The sequence below is a fragment of the Protopterus annectens genome, chromosome 1.part0 (assembly GCF_019279795.1).
Source record: "Protopterus annectens isolate FY-2018-M chromosome 1.part0, PAN1.0, whole genome shotgun sequence".
Taxonomy (NCBI): domain Eukaryota; kingdom Metazoa; phylum Chordata; order Ceratodontiformes; family Protopteridae; genus Protopterus; species Protopterus annectens.
In genome coordinates, this window is record NC_056725.1 from 321,771,887 (window position 1) to 321,796,064 (window position 24,178).

Genomic DNA, 24,178 nt, shown 5'->3' on the forward strand with positions numbered 1-24,178 from the left:
TCTATGTTATGCAATATTATACTTAGAAAGCATTTATAGCTAGGTGGTCTCTTGCAGGGATTCCAGTTCCCTGCACCACAAGAAGTGCCACTTGAGACATACGAAGAGTCAGAGGAGGGGTCAGCAGCAGGGGATGACCATACCAGATCTGACAGCACTTCTATGCCTCACAGTGAATAGCACATATAAAATCTTCCCTTGTACAAAGGACTGGTATAAAATGTACCTCATGCCTAATGTAAGTAGATAAATCTTCTGTAGCAACAATAATTCTTGTTTCCCGTCATCCTTATATTGTGTGGATTCCCCTCTCCAGGCATGGTGATTATGCTAATTAAGTCACATTATTGATTCTGAGTCACTCAGTCTGTACCGTGTCCAACCTTGATGATCATTGTGTTGACTTTTACATGATGCCATGTACACATCTAATCATCTGTGGTCAGCTATAGACATGCATGAGAATCCAAGATTATTGGAACAGGCACATTGTCATGATCGTACTTCCCAAGTGTACCACATTATGAGGAATTATCCTCCATTTAAGTTTTAAAGAGCCATGTTATTCACATTTTCACATAAAAACGGTCTGTCCTACAGGAACACTCTATAAGTACAACACAGTGCATGTTAAATGTGCTGTGTGCTTCCTAGCTGAAGTTTTTTGACAAGATGTCAGTAAGTGTTTAACTTTGCCCATTTGTTCAACTATGAGACAGATTCTGCACTTCAGTCTACAGATGGAATGCTGTGCATAACGGTCATGCTTTCTTTAACCATCTGAAAATGGAGCTGTGGTTGAGCATTTATTGTCAGCTGCAATTAGAGAGATGAAGGGCTGTCATGGTTCACTGCTTAATACTCCAATGGAACCATAATAATTCAATACCTGAAATGTATTATTTTGCCATCTGTAGTGCAAATGAGATGCTCATTAGTTCCTGTGTTTGTGTGAAGACTGGCACACAACAGTAATGTTTAGAGTCCATTGTTGGCTTCCTTTTCTGAGAAAGTTGATGGTCAGACAGGTATGGCTATAGAAGGAGAGGGATTTCGTCTGGACATCCTCCATAAGCAGTATAGGTGTATGCTTCTTTAGAAGGATGATGCTAGGTCAGAGTATAAGAGTGATGTTTAAATGAATTGCCTAAAGCTGTTGCCTGTGCTACTGGCATTCCAGACATGGAGTGCCATCACCACTACAGTGACTTAAGTCACTGCAAACTTGGCCTCCTTGGAAGAAAGAAGGAAGACATTTGAGTGCAGTCACCACCTCAATATTGTTAAGTCACATCCTTTCACTAACCAGATAACATACAAATGAATGCCATTGTCTGATTTTTATAATGCCCTTTTACAAACTCCAGCATACAGATTGAAAGTAAAAGGGAGATGCATATGAAGATACTAACACAGAAAAGAGAATGCTGGAGTAAGTATACCTGCAGTTGCGAAAGATGTAGGCATTAAAAATAATTCCATAAAACTTTTATACAGCAGTACCAAATATGTTGATAATGTCATACCTTAATGGAATTAATATGATATGTAATACTAGAAGTGTGTTATATAGATGGGTGAGTGGCTCATAGTGTCTATGTGCACTGAGATTGTCAGGATGACTGTGGGCTCATTCCCTACCCTCAAAAATATATTTTGTCATGGTTGAGTATATTTGTCATTCTAATAATATGAGTGAACAAATACAAGAGCCATCTATGTAATATCTATAATTATTAGTTGGCTAGGCAATTCACAATTTATTGTGCATGCATCTGGCCTTTGTCTACTGTCTACCTCTTCTTGATATTTTTACTGTGATCAGCAGTTTTTTTATCTATATGCACAGTTCTTTTCTTGTCAAAACTGAAATAGTATCATTGACCACAAGCATAGATGTGCTTTCCTGATAAGTTGCTCCTGAAGTTAGTATTATCCTCTGGCACACTGCATGTGAGGATGGCTTTAGGCCTAGTCTCTCCTCAAAATATAATCCTCAGGCTAACAAGGTGATGAGATACCTTTGTATGTCCTACTATTAAAAATCTTCTTTTCTTCACTTTATGAGTATCAACATTCTTAATAATGAAACTCGTTTTTTTCTGTATTTCTCTTCCCTGCCATCTTTGTTGCCATCCTTTCATACATCTAGTTTTTCTCTCCATTTCTGTTACTATTATACTCAGCAGCACAATGATCTGTACCAACCCCACTGGCATGGCCTGTCATCCTCTAACAGATAGCAGCACCACCACGCCACCACCACTGAAGGCACCCAGCACATCTGGTTCCCAGCCTGCCAGAGTTGCCATCATACCTCTTGCTCTACCTGCACCCCCTGTAGTCATGCATTACTAGCCACCATTAGCAGTTTAAGTGGAGGTGATACTTTCATCACCCACCAGGAGTTTTTGGTCAGGATAATAAGCAGGAGTTTGGATGTCCGCATCAGTTAGAGACCATGGTCCAACAACCTGTTAAGACACATCCTGCCCAGTGCTCTCCCAGCTTCTTAGGAAGGACCTAATAGTGACAGCTTGTGGGATGATGACTAATCTCCCTTTGGGTCTAAGCTAGCAGAGACCCCATCTCTGAATACCCAATCATATCCACAAACCTGGTGTTCCCCTCCCATTTCTGTCATTGCCCAACATAATATTTTGTACAATTCCACCCTCACCATTACCTTTCTTTAGTTTGTCTGAAGTATTCTACACCCCCTCTTTCATTGTGTTACCCCACACAGTCTGAATCATGTTTGTCATTTTCTGTAACCTTCCCCACCAATGTTCCCTTTTCAATTTAAAAACAGAGCACATTTCCTCCAAAAAATGCTCACATCCATACCTTTCAGCTTTCTAGATATTTCAGTAGTGTAAACATAATTGGCTACAATTGTTCAGCTGAAAAAGTGAAGCTGGCTGACAAAGCATTGATAATTACTGTCACAAAATAATTGCAGACTTGTAGGTAAACATCAGTACCGAGCTAAGAAGTTCAGAGGTATGCTCCATTCCCCCCTCCATCCTGATCAGTCCTAATATGCTCACCTCGCATTCTCTGCTCTGCTTGCGTCCCCTTTTTTGTTTCTCCTTTATACTACCATTTCCAACCTTTAATCTAGTCAAAATTTAGATATGAATGCCAAACACATGGTCAAAATGGGTTTATGTCATAAAATCAGCTTTTAGTGGTCATACTGTTTGTTCTTCTTTCAGCTTTTCCCAGTTAGGGGTCACCACAGCACAACTCTGGTCCGCTAATGATTGGCAGTAGATTTTTACGGTGCTGAGGTGCCAGCGCGACACCCAACCTTCAACAACAATAGTTTTAAATCCATGCAGGTGCCTTCGTCCTGTCTCCCAATCATGCATCCATTTCCCTTGAAATGAAAGATTACTATCATGATTGTGTTCACAGGAGTTTGATGCTGTCTAACAAAATGTAAATATGGAGTCATCCAGCATTGTCGAGATAATAAGTTGAAAGCTATGCTCCTATTCCACATTTATTCCGCACATTCCTTATTTGCTGAACTTGTTTTCTACCCTCTGTGTTCCTACCATTTTTTAAATAGATCCTCCATTCTCATTTTCATCCTTCAAACACAAAAGGACAATTTATTCCAGAGATGGCTAAATGGTTAGTAATAAATATTTCCTTCAGTGAGTTTTATTTATATGATAGCATGACTTTCGGCACAACATATCCTGACATGCTGGCCAAATGGCAAAAGCTTAATTTGGATACCAGTTTTGGATATATATTAAATTACTCATAGAGCGGTATATGCTCATCGAAACAAAATTAACTGCCAAGATTGATTCGCTACATAATGATTTACAGAAACAAGTCTCAATAAATGAATTAGAAGCTTTTGACTTGGAACTTAACACTAACATCTCGTTCATGGAAAATAAACTTCTTCAAGCCAAGAAGAAGTTAGAACAAGATGTTATTGATTTTCACCTTGGCAATGTCTTCTCTTGGCTGAGAGAACCTATCAGAAGAGAGAATTTGTTGCCAAACCAATCAGAAGCACTACCAGTGGCTAATACACACCCACCAGAATTTCTTTTACTACGGCGATGCTCACTGTTTCTGAGGCAGTCCAGGAAGCGGTGAATGAACTAACGGAGAACTCTGGCAGCAATGGAAGTACTTTAACCACTGCCTCTTCAAACTCCACAGCTGTTGCATCACTAGTCAGATCTAATATGGATGTCAGAAGGAAGGATTGACATGAAGAGGCTGCAACAGAGTTGGCTGTATCCTCCAACATTTGACCCCCTTTTCCTCTACCGATACGGCCACCACAGAAACCCACATGGGCACGCTCAATTCGAGCAATGAAATGTAAATCATCAGAAGAGCAGTTCAAGTTTCAGAGGAAGGTTCTGAAACATGTAAGTCAGATATAATAATTAACATTTCTCACTATGTCCTCAATGAAGCAGAGGAATCTTTATTGAGCAAGGGACTCTCTTTTATTCCCTCGACCTCTGTTAATGTGATGGACCTTTTAATAGACATTAAAATGTTCATTAGAAACATTGGTTTAAAGTTGTTGTTTGAGAAGTGACAATGTAGTGGTTGGGCATAGGAAACCCTTCATGTTTATACCACCTATTAATTCATTGTTGGAAGCCTTTAAAAAGGTTTGTGAGAAAGATTTACTTAAGGTTTTTGAAGCAGTAAAAGCAAATGTAAGAAGTGAATTTTTTAACATGACTAGTAGTGAGTTAGGAGCCCTTAAAACTCTACAAATGAATGTACATATTGTTATTAGACCAGCTGATAAGGGTGGGGCTGTAGTTATTTTAGATAATGTATATTATGAAGAAACTATAAATGAAATGCTTAGTGATACTAATACTTATCAGGAACCGAATACTAATCAGTTGAATAAACTTATTAGAGATGTGCAAGGAGAATTGTATGATTTACTTATGTCAAACATTATTAACAATGAACTGTATGATTATTTCCTAATAGAAACACCACTAGTACCTACATTTAGGGGTTTGCCCAAAGTACACAAAGACATGATTCACCAACCTTTAAGACGTATAGTATGCAGTAGAGGTTGGTTAACAGAAGCATTGTCGGTGTATGTAGAGAAATGTCTGAGACCTATAGTAGACAATACTATTACCATTATTAAAGATACACAACACTTTTTGGAAATCTTGTCGGATTTCACAAATAATGATGTTAATGTTTTCAATTGTTATTTGGTTACATTTGATGTTACCTCCTTGTTTACTAGTATTCATAATAATATAGGCCTAGAGTATGTGAGGCTGCTTTTAATTAGTAAAAATACGCCTAGGGATGAGGTTATTAGAATTGTCACACTACTAGATATTATACTCAATCATAATGTTTTCACCTGCAGGAACAAATACTATCTACAAGTTAATGGAGTGGCAATGGGGACACAGTGTGCCATCTCGTATGCAAATATTGTAATGGCCTATTGGGAACACACTTATGCAGTGAATAATATGTTTAGTGAGAATATTAGATATTGCAAACGTTTTGTGGATGACGTCTTTTTGATATGGAAGGGTAGTTTAGAGAGTTTGACAGTTATTCTTAAATATATTAATGGTACCACTAGTTTTCTTAAGTTTATAGCTAAGTTCTCTAAGGAAGAGAATTGATCTTTTGGATGTCTCTATAATTATGAGTACAGATGAGATTCAGACACAACTATACAGAAAGAGTTGCAGAAAGAATACATTATTGCACAGGAGTAGTATGCATCCCCCTCATGTTTATCAACATATAGTAAAAGGGCAAGGACTAAGGTATCCAGGTTAACCAGCCACAACTCAACTTTTGACAGGACTATAAATAAACTCAAGTATGATTTTAAGGAAAGAGGATATAAAGATAGAGAGACTGCAGGAGTACTGGAAACTTTATCTACAACCAGACAAGATAGGGGTAAACCCTTCTTTAAACAAGGCAGGCATCATTCATATAGAAGAGATACCAGTGACCAGACACAGAGGCTTACTATTCCTACACTAACAATAATAAGATGAATGTAATCGGTAAGCACTGGAATATTCTGACTATAAATGAAACAGTTTTACAAATAGTAGGGGAACGGCCTAGATATTCCTACAGGAATGCAAAATCACTTAAGAGAATGCTTTGCTATGAGGAGAATATTAAAGGTGTAGTACAGTCAGACAGGCAAGGTACTTTTGCCTGCTGAAGTTGCAATCACTGCACATTTATGATGAATAATAATACCTTTAAACATCCTGATACCGGGAAGTTGTATACTTCTAAGCATTACGCTGATTGCAAATCTAGGACTTTAGTCTACTTAGCCCAGTGCTCGAAATGTGAATCTTTCTATATAGGGAAGACTAATAGAACGTTAAGGGTGAGAGTAAGAGAACACTTGTACGCCATAAGACGAGAAGATGAGCGTAATGCCTTAGCGAGACATACTATCAGTAATGATTTAAGTCATACATTTATTGTTGGTAATAGAGCTTATTAAAACCAGTACTAGACTAGGGAATATTAAGAACTACATTGAAAAGGAAGAGAATAAATGGATCCTGAGATATCAGGCAGATAAGGGACATGGCCTTAATGAAAAGGTAAGCTTGAAACCTTTTCTGAGATAGACCAGTCAACCGCTAGGATATTTTACTTAGTTTTCCAGTCCTACTCAGTTTTTCAGTGGGGGACTATACATCACATTGTTTTTGTGCTATTTCTGTGTTTTGTGTTTTTTGCTATTCTGCACACAATATGTATGTCATTATTTATAGATTTAAAATAATTGCTCATAGGAGATTTTGCTAGTAGATTCCTTAGTAGCTACAGATATATATATATTTTTTTCTTGTGATTATGGTTTGGTGTCCTTTGATATAGTGTAAGGTTGATAGTTCAATTAGGATTATGCCTTCTTCTGTATACATTTTTATCATTGATATGCTGTCATCTAGTAAGTTTTTTATCAGTATGTTTTTTTAATAAATTATTTATACATTATATGTCTTTTATATGTATATTTTACAGTATTGTTTACATGGTTCTTAGATGGACTATTAAGATATATTTATATTTTTATACATTTTATGCCCATATAAATATGGATTGCATATATCTGGAACTATATATAGCTATGTATATCACTTTAAGTCTTTTAATTGCAGGTAATTACTAGTCATGTGATGCATAAAGAGTTATTTAAATGGCAGTTTGATTTTAAATTTTATTAAGTCTGAAGAAGCGTTCTGTGCAACATGGAAGCACTTACTGTTCTACTTCCAGTAAAGAGTTTTGTTTGCTATCCGAGCCACTGGTGTGCCTTTGAGTTTATGCTCTATATATTCCTTTTGTACTACAGAGGCACTTTACCCCGAAGGCTGATTTTTTGCTGTGAGTTTATTTATATGATGCTGAAGATTCAGATAATTAGTTTTACTGTTTACGGAGGTGCTTATCTTGCAGAGATGCAGGAAATCAAGAAGGGTTGTAACCTTAATGGCATGGAATGCAAGGCATTGCTGTCCATGTAAGAGTCTATATAAGACTTATGTCTTGACAAGGTTAGTTAGAAAACTCCTTAAAACCTTTCCAAGCCATGCTCATATAATATGTATGACTATCTCAATATGGCGGCAGACCCCTTTGCATACTTATCTCAGTACTCATATGCTGCTTGCTTCAGGAGTCATTTGTATCTGATTATTGCAATCCGCCAGATTCTAAACTGGTAAATGATGAAAACACAGACCTTCTTCATTGCATTTTTCTCTATCAAAAATCCCAGAGAAAAGTACAAATGCATTGCTCTTTCAGCGCCTGGCAATTAATATATTATTTTATGCATTCATTATGGATTTCGTGAGGGGCAGGGAATATTTTCAAACCTACTTGGGTTCATTAAATATTTTAGTGAAAACAAAAATAAACTAAAACAATCACAGGAGACTCATGGGTGCTCTTTTTTGTAATGTGTCAAAGGCATTTGATATCACATATCAAAAACTTCTACACTACAAATTAACTGCCACTATCCAACTGACTCTGTTTCCTCTCTGGGGTATTCACCATTGCAATTGTCCTGTAAAGAGATTGAGCAAAATAATGAGCTCTGGGTCAGAATACCTCAGTTCTGGCTGGTAAAAAAAGGAAAATTAAGAAAAGAAACAAAAGAAATTCTTCCCACATAATTAAACCTTTGTAACCACTCTACTAGTGTTATTGGCTGTTACATCTCAATATCATTTACTAAAAAAAAAAAGAAATTTCACATGTGGTTGGTATAAAAATACACACAGCATGCACAAAGAACAATAAAGCCTTGATAAGTGAAGAGTTGTATGTAAAGTAAAATTCAAAAATTTAAACATAGCAATAAATATAAGAAAAAAAACAGCAGAAAGACAATCCAAAAAATGACTTTACCACCATATGAGATGTGAATTAAAATATCCATATTAAATTTCATTAAACTAATTAAATAAAAACAACAAGCTCCAAACTGGCACTGGAATATCACAAATTCCAAAATAACAAAATGACCAGTTAGCACTATAAAAACCGAAGTTTAATAGAAATGCACATGGTTAAGTGTTTTCACCATTAAGATATCATCAGAACCATGGAAAAATTTGAACAAGTGACCTATGAAAATACATAGATTGACAGACACCCCCTCCCCATAATAGGAACAATCAGTTTGGAAACAAAACATAATTCAGACAGAAAAGGGTAATAAAGTATAATCAGATAACCTGTCATAATTAAAATACATAACGAAATTATAAAACTAACAAATCATGACATAGGCCTCATTAAAATACTAGATACTAGCACAAAATTAACAACATTACTAACAATGAAACTTACTTCAGAACTCTTTAGATAGCCACTTGTAAGACCACCTACTCATACAAACATTTGTATTTTATGTAAAATCCAGTTCAAGAGAAAATATATACAGTTAGCATACCACAATGAAATGAGTAGTAATAAAAAACATCAAAATTAAAAAGGAAGACAAATACAGAAAACATATATAGTAATATATATTGGGTGGTTGCTTGACAGGGTAAATTAATTATCTTGTACTGCAGATTAAGGGAACGTACTTCATAAATGATGGCTTTATTATCCATTGCAAAATACATTCCCTAAATATATTTTCCAAGATATTTTACCTATTACACTGCAAACCCCACATATTCCTTATATAGCCCAGTACATTTATTCAGACATATATATATATATTTATATATAGCCAATTTATTGTCAATGTTTAGAAATGTAGTCCTATATTACATGTCCAGTTACATTTGCTGAATAATAATGAAAAAATCATTGTCAGTAGAAGGAGACTGCAGTGCATGTTCATGTCCATGTGTGCGTGTGTGCGGGTGCGTATGTGTGCATGCACATTCATGTTAGTGTGCATGCATGTATGCATGCATGCATGAGAAATTGACTAAATGATTACTAGTCTGTGCACACGATCTTTATCTCCCATTATATATTCTAACCTATCAATATCCTTTCTCACTGAATCACTATGATGGAATTTAACATTGATCTGCATTTGTTTGGGTCCAGGGTCCAGTTCTCCAATTTCAGTGTTTTTACTTACCAATTTCAACATTTTTAATGAAACATGACTCAATTGTTTGTCACATTGTTGTACCAGAACTTGATCTTTATGTGTCTGCGGCCTTTGCATGTGTGAAGGCATATGTGTTTTATATTATGACTGTTATAGTATCTGTTCATGTAAAAAAGGCTTGTTGCCTGTTTCTGTTTTACATTGCATTGTGTTGTATTGTATATTGCTTCTGTTTTTTTGTAAACATAATTTAGTACATATATGTGCCACTTATGCATCTCATTTTTTCCACTGGCAGCATTATCCTTTATATATAGTATATGTATTTGTGTACTTTTTATATATTTGTATATTCTCACATGCTGCACAATGCAACTCAGTAGTACTGTTCATACCTCACTGCACTTTACAGGTTTCTTACAAACTGGATGAATAAATCAAATATTTTCCTGATTATGCATTAATGAAGAAGTTTCATCATGTTCATATGGCTCTCCTGTGTTTTCTCTGGCAATGACTCTTTAGAGTCATGTTAAGTCTGAAAATACTGATTATGTGAGACCAATGTGCACTGTTAAAGGGAATTTCGCCCTGCCCTGTATTGCTGATGATGGAATAAGAATATATAACTTAATGGAGTATAAGACACTTGTCTCCACTTGGGCATTACAGGCAAAAGGATTGGTTTATGTTTACTCTGCTACTGTATATGTTATTCTAGTTTCTGATCTCCTACGATCTCAAACATAAATATCTGAAGCTGTCCATAGAAGCATCTTTGGCAGTTGTAGTGCTTTTTATTCACAGTAGTACTATTAAGTTGCTAGTCTAGTGTTTTATGTATTCCTGATATTTCTCTTACTCTTGCTAGGGTTGCGAGACATGCCACAGCTTATGTTGCATGTTTTTAATGTTGCCTCAGGGCTATAGATATGCCTAGCTATTAACTGGCTATTTAATCCTAGTTTCAACATATGCATACATATAAGCAGAGTTTTATACTAAATATTCTTACTGTTTTCTGAATAACATAATATATCAAGGAAAGACTGAGTGGAACAGAAATTTAATTCCATATTCACTGGGTTTCAAAACTGTTGATTTCATTTCTAATCACTATAAATGCAACTTCTGTAATTATGAAAGTTTTCTCAGCATCCACATTCCTCAAACCTATCTTCTAATTCTTCTGTGAAAAATAACATTGCCATTCTTAAATTAAAAAAGCACATTTTAGCTACTGACTGTTTTTATATATTTATTTTTTACATTTTTCCTATGCTGTTCAGTACTGTTCATTGGAAGATTTTGAACACAGGTTGTATGTAAACTAGGAAGCTGGGAAGTACCACACTATTTATTCAGTAGTCATTGCATGAAGATTGCTGTACAACTCTGAGATGTGTAGTGCTCATATTTAAGTGACACAAGTACATAAACTGTACTTATCCTAATGTTCTAATCACCATTTCAAGCATAAAATCACAAACTTTTAAAACAGGGCACCTTTGGCTCAGTGTTTGAGATCCTGGCTTTATAGCTCCATATTCCATGGTTCAGCCCTGATATCTTTTTACAGTCCATGGCAGTTTATGTTTTTTTTCCATGTCTGGTGGATTTTCTCTGAGAACTTCAGTGCTTGCCAAATAAATAAATTAACACACACATACATAAATGGAAAAAAATGTGGTTGTCAGTCTTCTCTAACCTCTCCATATACATTGCATCTAACTTTACTTTTGTGGTCCAGGTCCTTGGATTTGAAAAGGAATAGTTAACAACTATGGTAACCAAATAGGTATCTGGAGCAATTAATGACTGGCTGTTAACACATTACCTCCCTTCACCCAATAAAGACCAAATGACAAAATGTGCAGTCACAACCATTTATTAATGAAATTCCTGCATAAATTCAGTGAAACAGATGTTTGTAATACATTAACATTTGAATACCAAACTGTAAACTGTAAATATTAATACCAAATATGCTTTTCATTAATGCTGGTTGGCATTCACCCTGCCTGTTTCAACTAATTTGTCCCCACAACCAGGTTGCATACACACTACCGCCTCAGCTCCATCACGACTTCTGACTTTGTATGTCCATTTTCTCCACCCTTAAGAAATCTAATAACTGTCTGAGATTTGGATAAGAAAGGCGTGATGAAAGGAAGGACATATGCTGTAATGGCACTCACACTTAGTGGTATTGCTGGGGAAAGAAGTGTCCTGAGTTTGGCAGTGAGGGGAGGAAAGCTACGTCAGGCCACTGTTGGATAATTCAAAAAGTCCATCCCCCCGGTGACATCAGTCTGATCTTGTTGACCACTGCATTATTTCCAGCAAATGCGCTATTGCTTACTTACTTGTCACTCAAACAGCTACTGAACACACATCCATTCAGCAGTCATTATTAGATATGAAAACTGTTTGAGGCTGAAAAGGTAACATCCATTACGTTTTCATATAGTACCATTGTATCCTTATTCAAACAGTATCCAAAAAGATTGTCAATTAAATATTAAATATATTTTATAAATATATAAGTGCTTATTATAATGAGTTTCAATTAACTTTAGAAGTAACTAAACTACAGACATAATATTACATACAAAATGTTTGATTCATAGGTTAGTACTAGGTTAACTGCTCTTGTGGGCCATTTAAAGCCTTGCCAGTTACCACATGCGAGAATCAAACCCTGCACTTTGTGTCTGTAAGGTAAAGATCTTAACCATTATGCCAACCTCCCACTATAAGGAGTGCTAATACAGGAAACTGTATAGTAGAAACTGAACATATCATTGTATTATTCTAGAAGACAGCATCATTTTTGTAAAATGAAAGTAAATTTAATGAGTTTAAGGTTCCTAACGAGTGTCTATGGATGATATAGTATCACTGATGTTGGTATAAACTTATCTTACATCTCCAGCTATTGATGAATCACATATATCCTAAAGTGCTAATGTTGTTCATAGGGAAATTTATTCTGATGTACAAAACACTCTCTTGATCTATATTTTGACATAAGTGGCGTGCCCTCCATTTGAATATGCAATAATGAAGCAGAAGGCAAATGGCTTTGACATATAATAGATGCCTTTGTATGAAAGCAATGCATTTGAATGGAGAAATCAGTGCATGCTATAATATGTAAAAATAAGCATTTCTATTTTCCACTGAAAGGGGCCATTTATCAAATGAATGACAGTCTTACTGAAGGAAACACATCATTTAAATTGAATATTCAATGAAAGTGAGATGCTTTCATTGTCAAATTTAATTTCATTTTCACATAAAATGATTTCTTCCCATGATAAAAATGCATGTGGAGGAATATTTATTTATATTCAAATTTGTCATTCTTGCAAACATGTTTTACTTCATATGGATCAAGAATGTGAAGTGGAAATCCATTTTATTCTTTTTGCTATGAACAGTGCTCAGTGTTAACCTGTGAAGGGATACACACATACACACATACACACATATATAAATACAAATATACCATTATCTATGTCAGTATATCTATATCTGCATTTTCTCTCTATATATTTATATATGTGTGTGTGTGTGTGTGTGTGTGTGTGTGTGTGTGTGTGTGTGTGTGTGTGTGTGTGTGTGTGCATGTGTTAGGTATAAAACAGAAAATATGTTTATTTATCCACGTACACTCTCTTGAACTGGAAGATTATGTTACAGTTAAAATATGTATCCAGTATTCAGTTTATGCTGCTTGTTTTACTGGTTTTAGAATTACATTAAATAGATTGTGTAGCCCTACAAAAAAATAAGACAGCAGTGCACTTTGCATGTCTATCACTAGGAAAATGAAAGAAATATCACAACTACAGACCCATAAGTCTGACTAGTCTCATATGCAAAGCCATGGAAAGAATTATTATGGAGCTGATAAACAATGACATAGGAAAACTACAGACACTGGACCCTACCCAGTTCTGGTTTGTCAAAAGCAGGTCATTCCTACTTAACCTGGTGAACTTCTTTGTGAAGGTCACTAAAGCTACAGACAAGGGAAGAACAATGTAGTCTGCATACCTCAACCTAGCCAAAGGGTTTGTCACAATACCTCATCTGGGCAGTGTAGATAAGCTTATAAAATTGGGCAAAAATCCTTGTCACCTAATGGATAGCCAATTGGCACACTGACAGAATACATGAAGTTAAGAGCTTAAGGGTATTTTTTCCCCCACAAAGGCCAGTCACTAGCGATGTCACATGGGTATTAGTCCAAGTCTGTATTTTTTGGCATTTACTTCTCTGAAATCAAGGCAGACTTCACGGACCTATGGCTGGCTAAATCTGCAGAGAACTGAAAAAAAGGCATGGGCATTGAATCTCCTAAATACACAGAAACCCTTCAAGAGGGCCGGACTCAGACAAACAACTACTGTCAGAGCCATTTACTAAAACTCAATGTGAAAAAAAATGCATAACAGTACCCTTTGGAAAGATGCCCACCCACAGAAATGACCACACTGATAATACACTTCTAAAAGTAGACCCAGCGGCTAGGGATCTGGGAAATCATGTTGACAGTAACCTAACCTTGAACCATCACATGTTTTTTGTGGTCAAAAATATCATTCTGCATTATAGAATGTATAAGTAAGGGGATGGTATCCAAGTCAAAGGAGGTCATTGTTCCACTGTATTCAGCTCTCATCAAAGCAAGCTTTACCCTGCTTCACTCAGCATATTCATGAACATGCAGTTGGTTCCACCTAAAAAGAATAAACAACAAATCTTTTGCAGGCCTTCTCAAAGCCCTAACTCTGTACTCGGTCTCTACAGACTGCTGCAAGGTGATCTATGACTAGCCTAAAAGTCATTCTTTGATCCCATACTGATGGATTTTTGCCACATCCACAAAACAAAATTATCATATACACCCATTCTAAGGACCTAAACCTTACTTGCTATACAAACAGGACATTGTGGAAAGACAGGTATATGTCTCAAAGAGTGTCCCTTCTCTGGAACAGGCTTCCCGTTTATATGAAGCACAGCTCATCCCTAACACTACTCAAATGAAATTGTACCAATAGATGTCAATTTGCAATTTTTTCACTGGTTTGGCACTTAAGCCCCTAAGTGACAGGAGCAGCCTGTTAACACTTGATGTTTACAGGCCTGTTTCATAACTGTAAAATTCCTTGGGGTACTGACACATTTCAGAAATAGTTTGGTACATTTGGGATTAAGCTTGCCTATGCTTAAAATGTCTGTTGGTCTGATAGCCTAGTACCAGCCTATGAACCAATGAACATAACTGACATTGAACAAAATAGTAGTCATTTTATACTGCCTAGTATGCTGTGACAGATTGTTTTAATGGCTATATACAGGAATAGTTTTATGGAGATTTAGTGTTAGCTCCATAATAAAAAAATCTGACATATCTCAAATGTGAAAAGCATTGGGAAGGGTGGGGGGAATGAGAGTTTCTCACTGAGTGAAATATAATATAGAGATAAATATAAATATCCCTACATCACGACTCTGTAAACCCAGCTTAAAAGATGGTGACATCCACCCCAACCCTGGCCCCACAAATCCCACTCTACTAACAACCCAGCCCAATTTAATATCCTAGGAAGCCCAAGCTGCTGAGCGACCCTGGCCCCAGCACCTTTAGCCGTCTCAACACCCGCTCACTGAACTCCATATCCTGTCCTTGGGAATCTGACTCCTCTGACCTGAAGGCTAGGGACCCACTCCAAGCTGGTGTTACAGCATAGCAACTACCATCCTGCTCCCCAAAGTATAAGAAAGGAAGCAAACACCCGCTCACTGAACTCCATATCCTGTCCTTGGGAATCTGACTCCTCTGACCTGAAGGCTAAGGACCCACTCCAAGCTGGTGTTACAGCATAGCAACTACCATCCTGCTCCCCAAAGTATAAGAAAGGAAGCAAACACCCGCTCACTGAACTCCATATCCTGTCCTTGGGAATCTGACTCCTCTGACCTGAAGGCTAAGGACCCACTCCAAGCTGGTGTTACAGCATAGCAACTACCATCCTGCTCCCCAAAGTATAAGAAAGGAAGCAAAACTTTTCTATCAAGCACCCGCTCACCGAACTCCGTATCCTGTCCTTGGGAATCTGACTCCTCTGACCTGAAGGCTAAAGATCCACTCCAAGCTGGTGTTACAGCATAGCAACTACCATCCTGCTCCCCAAAGTATAAGAAAGGAAGCAAACACCCGCTCACTGAACTCCATATCCTGTCCTTGGGAATCTGACTCCTCTGACCTGAAGGCTAAGGACCCACTCCAAGCTGGTGTTACAGCATAGCAACTACCATCCTGCTCCCCAAAGTATAAGAAAGGAAGCAAACACCCGCTCACTGAACTCCATATCCTGTCCTTGGGAATCTGACTCCTCTGACCTGAAGGCTAAGGACCCACTCCAAGCTGGTGTTACAGCATAGCAACTACCATCCTGCTCCCCAAAGTATAAGAAAGGAAGCAAACACCTGCTCACTGAACTCCGTATCCTGTCCTTGGGAATCTGACTCCTCTGACCTGAAGGCTAAGGACCCACTCCAAGCTGGTGTTACAGCATAGCAACTACCATCCTGCTCCCCAAAGTATAAGAAAGGAAGCAAAGTATGTTGGTATCCTAAACCTGCTAGTCCAGTCTAGTATTGCTACAACTAATTGAAGGTGACTAATAGGTCGCTTTAAGCCAGGATAGCCAGCAGCCTTTCCAGTGTAGACTGTGTAGCTTTCCTCTGTACACACACTGTACCTTACTTCTAGCCCATTAATCTTTATCCCTAGCCTGTCCTCTCAGAATCTCCACTGTTATTTTAGAGTATTACCACTAGGTGGCACCCTCTCCAAGCTTTTTTTCTCCCCTCTCAGCTTGCCTGCTACCTCAACTATTTATCCCTTTTTTATCCTCTGGCCCAAGCTTCATGGTTACATATTCTCCACTTCTTCTCTGTGACTACTCTAGTACACACCACTTCATCCTGCTATAAATATATTTTACTGACTAACCCCTCCCCCATACTTATCCCACTTCTACCCTATTTCTCTTTTCTTACCTCTTTTACTACCCTACCTTACAGCATACGCTCTTTTACTGATTGTTTTTCTCAACATTCTGTCCTCTCTTGTCTCTGCCTAATTACTCCCATTATTTTATACTCTTTATATTTATATCTACCTCAGTGCACTATTTCTCTGCCTTACCCTACTGTTGGTCCTGCCTTGCTCACCTCTACACACCTCTGTCAGCCTGTTCATTTTTTCTTTTATCTACTACCCTTCCCCCTTCACAGTAGCTCTAGCCCCTCCCATCCTTTTACCTACTTCCAGGTCTCCTCACCTCTCCCTACCTCATTTCCCCTCCCATGTCTATAAAGTCCAATGTTTCTGGCTGGTGCCCTCTCTAATATCCTAGGACGCCCAAGCTGCTGAGCGACCCTGGCCCCAACACCTTTAGCTGTCTCAAGTAAGGAAACTGCAATCTTTGTTACTTATCTGTTCAATCTATGTTACTTATCTGTTCATTTAAACAGCCTCTGTACCTGCTAGATTGTATTGTTTATTTCTGCTTTGTTTCTAGCGTATACTGTTTTTGTGTCTGTTGCTGACGCACTTTTAACTGAATGCTTGTACCACTCCCACGTGGAGAACACTATTCTGTGTGAATTACGTGGGGTAGACCTTCTCCATTGTTGGTCTCCAGTGTGAGTTTTTAAGTAACAACTGGGTTTTTTAGCAATGATTTAAGGTTCTGGTCCACAGTCAATTTGTTTGGAAAGTGAGTAGTAAACCAGTTTTGCACCCACAATTATTATATCTGCAGGATTACAGTGCTTTTATAGCTGATTGAGGATTATACTATTCCTCGTGCTGGTTGATTGCTGCTTAAAAGACTATGTTAAATGTTGGATCGGTTTATTTTACAAATTAACCTATAATAACGCTCCTGAAGCAGAGCAGTTTACACTTACAATCGCCTCCTCCATATAATGCTGGATGGTTGATCGCTATTTTGAGTGATTTAGGTTAAAGGTAGATCAATTTGGTTAATTAATAATTGCAAAATAAACGCTCCTGAAGTGAGCGCTAACACATATAATCGCCTCCTCCACATAAAGCTGGATGGTTGAGTGCTGTTTGTTTTGCAGTATTAAATATTGTTTTTTCAATTTGACAGATGATTCTAACTAGATGCTCCTGAAGTGAGCGGCTAATTTATACTACCTACTCCACAAACCCCTGGATGGCTGAAAGCTGTTTGACTTGTTAATGCTGAATGTTTGGCCTAGTTATTTAATCACTTAATTTAACCTAAACGCTCCTGAATGTGAGCGGTTACACACACAATCGCCTCCTCTACAGAACGCTGCCTAGCATTTACCTCCATTACATTCGAGTAGTGGTTTATACCTCCCACGCTGTGATGCTAGCAAATTGCACCTCATAGTGTTTTATGCTAGTGCTATTTAAATTTGGCCTTTCCCTGCAAATAAATTTAATGTTCTTATATGTGCTTTGAATGGTGTGGAAGCATGTTATTTTTCTTACTCTGTTTTTTGTGGTTACATAAGTAATCATTAGCTTATGTATTCATTTCACTAAATAATTTAATGTTGTTACTGTTGTTGAATGATACTGCTGCTACTTATAACGTATTATCCTGCTCACTTGGTTTGTCTACTGTTAGATAAGGTTTGCCTTTGCCAATATCACAGACATGCTAGAAAGATACAGTTAAATTATTTTATCTTGCAACATATATCTCTGCTGTTGTTATATGTTACTTTACTAGCTGAGCATATGTTTAGAGGTCCTGTACTAAGTCAAATTCTTATCCACTGTACCTGTTCTTCTTCTTTCATATTTTTCTATCAAGCACCCGCTCACTGAACTCCATATCCTGTCCTTGGGAATCTGACTCCTCTGACCTGAAGGCTAAGGACCCACTCCAAGCTGGTGTTACAGCATAGCAACTACCATCCTGCTCCCCAAAGTATAAGAAAGGAAGCAAAGTATGTTGGTATCCTAAACCTGCTAGTCCAGTCTAGTATTGCTACAACTAATTGAAGGTGACTAATAGGTCGCTTTAAGCCAGGATAGCCAGCAGCCTTTCCAGTGTAGACTGTGTAGCTTTCCTCTGTACAAACGCTGTACCTTACTTCTAGCCCATTCATCTTTATCCCTGGCCTGTCCTCTCAGAATCTCCACTGTAATTTTAGAGTTTTACCAATAGGTGGCACCCTCTCCAAGCTTTTTTTCTCCCCTCTCAGCTTGCCTGCTACCTCAACTATTTATCCCTTTTTTATCCTCCTGCCCAAGCTTCATGGTTAAATATTCTCCACTTCTTCTCTGTGACTACTCTAGTACACTCCACCTCAGCTTGCTATAAATATATTTTACTGACTAACCCCCCCATACTTATCCCTCTTCTACCCTATTTCTCTTTACTTACCTCTTTTACTACCCTACCTTACAGCATACGCTCTTTTACTGATTGTTTTTCTCAACATTCTGTCCTCTCTTGTCTCTATTAAGCTCCGTTAAGCCCTCAGTCTCACTCCGCTCCCCTCCCTACCCTCAATTCCCACCCACCCCCAGGTGTCCTACTCTTGTACTTTCTAACCACACCTTTTCCTTTCCCACTACCCAATTCACATTTCCCATCAGCTAATTGCTCTTTCATTTCCCATCTCAAACCACCCCCCTCTTTAATCACCACACCCTCCTATCACTGCACACTCCCAGCCTTTTCACCTCGCTCCCTACCTAGTCACAACATATAACTAATCTTTCCAAATGGCCTATTCAACTATCCCTTTTCAAATTCGATTCTGCTTCATTCTTTTACTACTACCATTACTAAGCTTTACATATTTTCTCTCTTCGTATGAGCACCTATTATATCCACAACCTGACTACCCCAAACAACAAACCAACTCCCAATCCATACCACACCTATATAACCATGCAAACATAACATACTCACCTAGCTACCTACTATCAAAGTATCATAGAACACTACACATTAAATATAATACACAATATTTCAAAAGACTGTTATTTCTCTACAACAAACTCCCTATCCCAAGCCATCTACTACAACTTCTCACAGTAAAGGATGGTGATATTCATCCTAACCCAGGTCCAACTGCAACCCCTATCACTCTTCATTACTTTAATCAGTCTATCAATTCTCCACTTGCAAGACCTTCTAACTCACTCCTACTGGCTCATCTTAACATACATAGCATTAACAACAAAATAACTCAACTCCCTGCTCTCCTAGAAGTGTACGCCTTTGACATTATTTGCCTAACTGAAACATGGCTAAAACCTGCCATCAAAGATAATGAAATTATCCCACCTGGCTATAATATCCTAAGGCTTGACAGAGTAGCTAAGAAAGGTGGTGGTGTGGCTATTCTATTTAAATCAGGCTTTCAACTAACCACTTATAACTGTAACATACCACTGGACTCCAAAACAGAAATTCTCATTACTAAACTTGAACTTAACAATGCTAAATCAATCTATATCATCTGTATGTATCTGCCCCCTGGAAATAACATAGCCACCTTGGAAAATATCCTCTGCTGGCTATCCCAGCACCTACCTCAAGAAACCATTATCCTAGGCGATATGAATTTAGACTGGAATACCTATTGTAGTAGCCTCCCTACCACTCACATAAACCTATATGGTTTCTCCCAGACCATTACCTCCCCCACCAGAATAAATAAATCTAACAAGAAAGCTAAGACACTAGATTGGATTCTAACCAACAATCATACTCACTACTATGACTCTGGAACCCTCCCTGATGACATCAGTGACCACTCACTCACCTATATCATTAGACATAAAACCAACACCCCTAACCCAACCTCTACCAGACATATTAGATCCAAAAAGAAATTTAACCCTGATCTATTCAAAATTGAACTTACAGCTTGCAACTGGGCTCCCTTAAAACATCTTCCTTTAGATTAAGCTGTTAACTTTTTTAACTCTACCTTCCTTGCCATCCTTAACCACCATGCTCCAACCAGATCTATAAGAATTAAGGCCAAGCCTGCCCCATGGCTTTCCAGCGAAACCAAACACAAAATTCACATCAGAAATAAATACTGGGCCAAATGGAGAATGACAAAAAACACCACTGACCAACTAACATTTAGAAAGCTAAGAAATGACACTAAAAAGGCCATACTCTCTGATAAGCAAAACTACTACTTACAATATCAACAACCTAATCACAACAACCCACAGCAATTCTGGGCCAGCATCAAGCAATTACTGCACCCAGGTAAATCTACTACACCAAACCCTCAAAATACAGACTTGAACAATCCAATCCAAACAGCTAATACCTTCAATACCTTTTTTACAGATACTATCCAATTACTAGCCAGGCAACTAACACCTAATACCTTCACAATACCCTCATACTCCTCAACCCCACCACCCTCTTTTAATTTCAAACATGTTACAACCTCATTTATTCAAACCCTTTTGAATAAACTGAAACCATGCTCTCCTTCTGCAGACCTACTGCCTTCTGAATATCTACAGATATCATCCAAGGCCATAGCCTATCCTATTGCTATATTGATAAATAGATCAATTACTGAAGGTTACATCCCCACTATATGGAAAATCTCCCACATAATCCCCCTACATAAAGGAGGACATTCCACAGAAATATCAAACTATTGCCCCATTGCCCTACTTTCTCCCCTAGCTAAAATTATGGAGAAGTGTATCCATAAGCAACTATTCCACCATCTAACTGAAAATAACTTACTTTCCAACTGTCAACATGGTTTCAGACCCTCACACAGCACTACCACTGCCCTCTTGTCTTTCACTGACTATATTAGCAGGCACCGAAACCTGAATAACCTTTCTTCTGCTCTATTCATCGACCTGTCCAAAGCATTCGACATGGTAAACCACCAAATTCTCTTAAATGTCCTGAAATCTCTCTCATTAGACCCATTTTCCATAAAATGGTTCCAATCCTACCTTGACAACTGACAACAAGCAGTACTTTGGCAAAACACTTTATCCACCCTTACCTTAGGAGTCCCTCAGGGACCCAAACTTGGACCTCTTCTTTTCTCTATATTTATTAATGACCTTCATCTAGCTATCCCACAAGCCATCTGCATACAATATGCTGATGACTCAACCTATTATGTTCAGCAACATCATCCCATGACCTTCATGCTCTCACCCAAAAAGTATTCAACATAGTTGAACAATGGTTCTCTCAGCATTGCCTCCTCTTAAACCCTAAAAAAACTTCTCCTCTTCATGTCTACTCATAAGTCCTCCCCTCTCCAATTCTCAGTAACATCTACCAATGATACTATTATATCTCCTGACTCTACCACCAAACTACTCGGTGTCACCATTGACAATAATATATTATGTTACAAACTCTGTACTGTTAATTACTTAATACCATTGTTGATGAGTTTTATTTCCTTTTTAAAGTTGCTATTTTTATTAGTATATTGATATTTTTTTCTGTGTTGTACTATTGTATTTAGACCATGTCTTGGAGCTTATCTCCCTGGGCCTCTACTGAAAAAGGACATGTATCCAGCTAGACTAGCCCGGTCAACAAATGTAAAATAAAAATAAAATCTTCCCAACTCTTTCCTAATAGGACACCTGAATATCCGAAGCATTGATAACAAAATAACCCATCTCCATGCCCTCCTTGATACCCATAACTTTGACATCCTCTGTCTAACAGAAACATGGTTAAAACCAACAACCAAAGACAATGAAATCATTCCACAAGGCTAAAATATACTTAGGCTAGACCGTATAAAACGTAAGCATGGTGGAGTTGCAATCTTATTCAAAGAGGGACTTCAAATCTCCACTTTACCATTTGACCCACCTAAAAATAGCAAGGCTGAGGTACTTATTACCAAATTCCAGACTAACAAGAACAAATCCCTATATATCATTTGCATCTACCTTCCACCTGGTAATAATATTAGTCACGATAAAGAATATACTAAGCCAGGTGTCCTCCACATACCCCAGGAAACTATTATACTTGGTGATTTTAATACTGATTGGACAACTATCAAAGCTGATACTCCCTCGTCCCTAATCAACCTTCATGGATTCAGTCAAACTATAACCTCCACTACCAGAATCAACAAACCAAACAAAAGAGAGCATACTAGACTGGATTCTTATAAATAGTCAACAACAAAGGTACAATGTTGGAACTCTACCCGATATTAGTGATCATACTTTAACCTATATCCTTAGGCATAAAATGATATTTCAAATCCCCCCATTTATAGAATCATACATACCAACAAACATTTCAACCCAACATTATTCCAAAATGAACTAAATGCTTATGACTGGAACCCTTTAAAAATTCTACCACTTGAACAAGGCATTGACTACCTAAACTCTAAATTTCTATCTATCCTTGATAAGCATGCACCCAAAATGACCATCAAAATGAAAGCCAAACCAGCCCCCTGGCTTTTCAAAGAAACCAAACAAAAAAATCTTACTTAGAAATAAATCCTGGGCAAAGTGGAGGCTAACAAAATGCTTCTGAGCAACTACTGTTTAAGCAACTGAGAAATAGTACAAAAGGCAATACTATCCGACAAAAAAAAACTGCTACTATAAACTACAACAAAACCACAAAAATAACCCCAGAGTTTTGGTCTAGTATAAATAAACTCCTTTCCCCAGGACACTCTCAGGCCAGCCCACTTCCAGCAGACCCAAACACCCCAAGCAAACAGCCAATGTCTTTAATTCCTTCTTTACGGAAACCATACAAACACTAGCAAGCCAACTTACTCTAGACATTTCAAACCTTGCCACTTCCACAGCTAGTACTCTACCTGCTTTCTCAATACAACCAGTCTCTACCACTCTTGCCTTCAAACTCATCCAAAAACTGAAACCATGTCTCCTTCTGCAGACCTACTGCCTTCTGAATATCTACAGATATCATCCAAGGCCATAGCCTATCCTATTGCTATATTGATAAATAGATCAATTACTGAAGGTTACATCCCCACTATATGGAAAATCTCCCACATAATCCCCCTACATAAAGGAGGACATTCCACAGAAATATCAAACTATTGCCCCATTGCCCTACTTTCTCCCCTAGCTAAAATTATGGAGAAGTGTATCCATAAGCAACTATTCCACCATCTAACTGAAAATAACTTACTTTCCAACTGTCAACATGGTTTCAGACCCTCACACAGCACTACCACTGCCCTCTTGTCTTTCACTGACTATATTAGCAGGCACCGAAACCTGAATAACCTTTCTTCTGCTCTATTCATCGACCTGTCCAAAGCATTCGACATGGTAAACCACCAAATTCTCTTAAATGTCCTGAAATCTCTCTCATTAGACCCATTTTCCATAAAATGGTTCCAATCCTACCTTGACAACTGACAACAAGCAGTACTTTGGCAAAACACTTTATCCACCCTTACCTTAGGAGTCCCTCAGGGACCCATACT

At 37.8% G+C, this 24,178-nt stretch overlaps 1 protein-coding gene across 2 annotated transcripts in view; it reads right to left on the minus strand.

Annotated features, from left to right (window-relative positions):
• LOC122792207 (leucine-rich repeat and fibronectin type III domain-containing protein 1-like protein) overlaps positions 1–24,178 on the minus strand; it is a 2,814,387-nt gene that overhangs the window by 1,246,873 nt on the left and 1,543,336 nt on the right. The gene's annotated exons all lie outside the window — the stretch shown is intronic.